The following is a 5821-nucleotide window of genomic DNA, read 5'->3' as shown; positions in this document are numbered from 1 at the left end:
TCTTTCCCTTGTCTTGGTCCGGTTCGGGTTTATTTTTTGTAACCCGAATTTTTGTCCCGAATAGGGGCTTTTCTTGTTTCTCGCAGCAAGGGCATAGATGGTTATGCCCTTTGCCCAACATGCAACATGTTGCATGTCGTCGTCCTTGTGGCTTCAGTTGTTGGCAACTTATTTTCCCAGATTAACATCCTCTTTTTCTCAAATAAGCTTTCAGCGAACTCCGTGCTTTTTTCTGTCATGGAATTTAATTGGAACGATCCATTCACTTTGTTGGAGAAGATTTTGAATGGATACTTGACTTTGTCAATCTCTGTGAGACAGACCCATAATCCCCAAGCTCTCCTAGTAGAGATACTATCTTCACTAATGGCTGATACCAAGGGAGCTTCTCCTGAGGCAGCTTTTATTTTGTTGAAAGCTACCATATCTGGCCTCTGCAGCTTCATGAAATGGAATGCTGGATGAGACCCCTTTCCTGCAGTTTCTGGAGCTACTGAAATAAATTTTATCTCTAGAATATCGCCTCTTTTCAAGTAGGGGTTGTGTTGCCATGAATCAAAGACTGCCCCACTAATCCACTCCGGAAGTTTTGAGATTTCCGAAAAACTCGGTGACATAGTATGAACTAAAGCAAGAGCTCCAAAATCATACCATTCTTTGACGTCTTCTGGTTTAGACCCTTCTAGCATCCAAATTCTGTTATATTTTCCGGATGTTTCGATAATGGTCTTGCCTGGATTGACTCCTTTGCGAGAAATTAATTTTTTCCACATACGCAGATAATCCTGCCAAGCAGAAGAAGATATTAATTCGTTAGTATTAGCCTTAGAGGTGCCTGTCATTGGCCTAATGCTAATCTCTCCCTCTTTAACCCCTGAGGTGCTGGGTTGACTTGAACCTACAGGAGTGTGCACTTCCTGTGATTCAATTATTGCTGTTTCACCAGAGTCTGGTGATGGCCTTGTGCAATCGGTACTTGAATCCGACGCTATAGGTGTAGAGCCCTATACTCTAAAGGCATGTTTTGGGTCATGCTCCCTCAACTCGTGAGTCATCCCCGAAGGTGACGCCTTCCGAATTTGTTTCGTAGGTCGTTCCATAGCGAAGTGGATGCTAGTAAGGAACTTCTTATTGCGACCTGAACTGTGTCTAGATCGGCTCTTTGGATTTGTCCGGCAACTTGGGCATTGACTGCTAGTTGTCCGAACTTTCTGTCAAGCTCCTCGAGGTTTTCCCGGAGGTGCCTGAGTCTCAACATGATGGAGTTTGCTTCACTGTCAAGCTCCTCGAGGTTTTCCCGGAGGTGCCTGAGTCTCAGCATGATGGAGTTTGCTTCAGATGCCTCCATCTCTTGTCAGGAAATCTGCAAGAACATTTTCATGAGATTTTATAACGACAATATTATAACAATAATATTGGCATTCAGCTTGCCATCTGATAATACGAGCTTTCTCTATTTTTTATTCTAATTTATTCTTTAAGAAAGCCTTAACATTATTATTATCAACTTTTAAAGTAAATTCTTTAGCAAGTAAAAATAAAGGCCATTTTTTGAAACCCTTCCAAACCGCAAAGAATTCTTTCTCGTTTATGTGCCAAACTTTGGCTTGTTGTTCTGAGAACAACCCTCTTTCTCGTTTATGTGCCAAACTTTGGCTTGTTGTTCTGAGAACAACCCTCCGGTATATCTACAGGGTTCCCTCCCCTGTAGTTGTCTTCTTCATGAGTATTGCCGCCCATCTGTAATCATTGGCATCTGTGTAGACTACCAATTCATCCCCGTCTTGCGGTATAGCAGGCTTTGGAAGTTTACTGCAAACTTGTTATAGCTCACGAACCCTTTCGGTGTGGATTTCTTTCCATTTCCACTTTGAACTCTTCGTTTCTTTCAAGAGTGGTCGGAAATCCTTTCTGTATCTTGTAAGATCCTTAATGAAGATTCCTGCAAAATTAACAACTCCCAAGAAGCTTTGCAATTGCTTCTTGTCTTTGAGTACATCTGGGAAATTGCGGATTTTTTCCACAATATAGTCCTGCAACTCAATTCCTGCTTCGTCAATAAGGATTCCTAAAAATTCAATCTTATTGACTGCAATAGTGGCTTTCTTTTTAGAAAGTACTAAACCTTCTTTATAGCATGCATCGAAAAATATTTCAAGATGTTTAGTATGCTCTTTCATATTTTTGGATGCAATTAGTATATCGTCAATATAGACAAACATGAACTCAAAATAATCTTTGAAAAGATTATCTATTTTTCTTTGAAATATCTGGGGTGCATTAGCTAAACCCATTGGAAGCACATTCCATATATACTGTCCCTGTGGTGTGGAGAATGCAGTAAATTTCTTTGATTCACTCTCCATTTTAATCTGATACAAACCAGATTTGCGATCGAATTTAGAAAACACTTTTGCTCCTTTAATGCAATCAATTAAGTGTTCTCTACTAGGAATGTAATAACCATCAAATTCTAATATCTTATTAATACCTTGATAGTTAATAACCAACCTGGGTTTACCTCTCTTGATCTCGCCATGGTTTCTTACCAAAAATCCAAGGCTACTGTAGGTAGATATTACAGGTTCAATGAGTCCAAGACTGATATGCTATTTGATTATCATCTGCATATCCTTCTTATCCTCCATGTTCATTATCATCTGCATATCCTTCTTATCCTCCATGTTCATCTGGATAGGCTTGTATCGAACATACTCGTATTTGCGTTCGTCTTTGACCTTAAGAGTAGCTTCGATCTTGTTCCTATCCCACCAAGCCAGAGGATTTTCGCTGAAGTTCCTCTGGGTAAGCCTCTTGACATTCTCAAGAGAAAGCCTGCTTTCTTCGCTGATGTCGAGTGCTTTCATTCCTACTTTAAGGTTTAGGATTTCCTCCTTGGATTCGTTATAGAAGCTATCGCTGTCTATGAGTCCCTGTTGCATGAAAGACAAAAGGACTTTACCAAATTTTCTCTTATCCTGCATTTTTGGATGAGTTAATTTGGCATCAAAATCACCACGTTTGCTGCGAAAATTTATTGGCATTATCCTGTTGAATGCCTTTTCTCTTCGCAACACCTGTATCTCACTACCACAGTTAGTAGTAAAGATTAACAGATTCCTTTGATTATCCTGCATATATCTTGCAAATGTTTGAATGAAATTGTTACCTACTAAGATATCGGCACCTGTATCATGAAAGTAAATAGGAGGTGTTTTTACCATAAACCAGGGTGATCCAAATGCTCCTCCAATCATGATCTTGGCTTCTCGTATTCCCTTATTGAGTATCAGGATTTTTTGTGAAAAATCCCTTCCTACAATGACGGGTAAAGTTTCCCTTGCTTCATTAGGGAAAACTCCAGGTTTTGCCGTGCAAATACCTGATCCTGAATCAATATAAGCTGCAAAATACTCCGTCTTATATTGATCATACAACATACCAACAGATATGTATATAGAAAAAGGACTCGTCATTCAATTCGTATGGTGACACCATCAAGACTGAATTCCATTCCGTTACCTTTTCTTCCCCATGGTTTATGATCTTCGAGAAAACTTAACCCCAAAGTCATACTCTCATTTTCTCTTCCTGCAACACCTGCAACTAAAATTTCATGGCCTGCTATTTCTAACATGCCTTCATATCTTCCAACAACAGGTTGCTGCAAATGATATAAGTCATCACAAGGGAAAAAATTCTCTTTCTTAGTGATGTCAAATACAACTTGTATTTCTTTCCATCCTTCAGGGCATCTAAGTTTTTACGTTATCTACCCTAATCTCTTGAGGAGTTAAAGCTTTTAATAATTCTTTCTCCTTTCCTTTATAGCCTGTAATCCTATCTTCCGAAAAGGACATTCGACTACTGAAATCAGTTCTAGAGCTAAGTGTTTTATCTAAAACTGGGTGATCTTTTATGATGATATCAACACCACCTATTCTAGGTATCCTAATATGATCTGGTGTCATGACCTTGGCGAACTCCTTGAAAATTCTAGGAATCTCAATATACTCTTTCCTAAGAAACAAATCTGAATGATGCGTATTGGAAAGGGCATATGCAATTCTATAAGTTATAGAATACGGTCTATTTCCTTCTCTCATTAGATCTTTTCTTTTAAAATCTTGATGAAGGGTTAAGACTCTACTAAAATCTTGGTCTGCTAGGTTGTATCCAATCCTAGGATGAATGCCAAACATCAGTTTTCCTGCATACAAGTTACCTATCATTATTCCAAGACAACCATTTCTTAAGTTATTGATTCTTCTATCCATTATTGATAAATGTATTTCTGAATCAATCCCTTCCTTAAAAGTTGCTCTTATTACTACTTCAATAGTTTCTATGTGGATCCATTTCATAGTAATGGCTACTTCTTCTCTAAGCTTACTCAATTCTTCAAGAATTTCTTCTTTAGGAATTAACTGCATTTCCATCACATTACCAGTAAGTTCCATAGATATAACAAACTCACCTGAACTTACTTTGTAGATTATGTGATGCTTCCTTTGGTTTACTCCTATCTGGTTCAGGACTTTCCCAATTCCTCCAATCCTATATCCATCATATGGGCTGAGGTTGGAATCTTGCCGCATGATTCTTTCCATGGTTTTGTTTGACACCGTCATTCTGGAAAAGAATCCTGATAGGCTTTCGGAGGTTTGAAGCCTATCTCCTTCATTGTAGTTATTCTGACTCGATTGAAGATCCATCCGAATCAGTCTCTATTTCCTCCTCATAAACGCTTTCGTCTGAAGAAAGATCTTCGAATTGGTAGATGGGTACCAAGTCACCATAGTAAACGGCATCTAAGATGTCATCCGTGGCTTCAAATTTTCTTAATTCACCACGTTTCTGCGGACAATCGGGAGATATATGTCCTTTTGCTCCGCAAGTCCAGCAATTGCAATCTTTAAAACTTTCATTGGCTCGGGTATGGGCCCGTCTGAAAGTTCTTCTTGTAGGGGTTCTTCCGGTGGATCTTGCATCTGTTCGTCTAGATCCTTAGGATGAAGCCCTTCTTGGTCCTGTTCTTTGTCCAGCTTTGTATGTTCTGGCTTTGGACTTGGACCACCATGATCTCCATCGGGAAAAGGTTCTTTTGGAACTCCTAGTGTAGGAGTCACTATTCTGCTTCTTCCTTTTCTTTGAAAAATCATTGTTATCACAACAGAGAGGGGTTCATTTAATTTTACCTCTCAGTCTTTTCATGTTCTTCTGGATGGATGCTTGATAACACCAATCTTTCAACTTGTCTTTAAGGAAAGACATTCTTCGCGCCACTGAATCCAGTTGTCCTTCAGGTACTTTGTATGATTGGATCAACATTTCCCTCCATGGACTGAATATTTTTGCGAAGAACATTGGAGCTGCTACTTCTGTTGCTACTCCACTTTGGAAGAAATACTTGCGGAACCAATAGATATATTCATCTACTGCGCAAATACTTCTTAATTCGAGGCTGAAAAGAGCTTGTGCATATTCCCTAGCTTTTTTTGCCCTACTTCCTTCGAAGTATCCATCTCCGATGAAGTGTATCTTGATGAGCCTTCCTAGCCGGTCAGCTATCGCGCCTTTCGAATCTCCGGCAAGGATGCTGGCTTTGGTATCTTCTGGGGTATTATCCCATTCGATTTTTACAGATCCCTCCAAGCTCAACTCCACAAGCTTTATGAAGTTTTCTTTGTCGAGCTCCAGGGTAGTTGCTGCTATCTTGATTGCTGCAACCCATTCGTCTATCAATTTCTCTGCTGCTATCTTGATTGCTGCAACCCATTCGTCTATCAATTTCTCGGTATTTCGGAAATCGATAATATCC

This window comes from Sesamum indicum, linkage group LG6 (assembly GCF_000512975.1).
Source record: "Sesamum indicum cultivar Zhongzhi No. 13 linkage group LG6, S_indicum_v1.0, whole genome shotgun sequence".
In the NCBI taxonomy this organism is placed as follows: domain Eukaryota; kingdom Viridiplantae; phylum Streptophyta; class Magnoliopsida; order Lamiales; family Pedaliaceae; genus Sesamum; species Sesamum indicum.
This window is presented reverse-complemented; position numbering follows the sequence as displayed.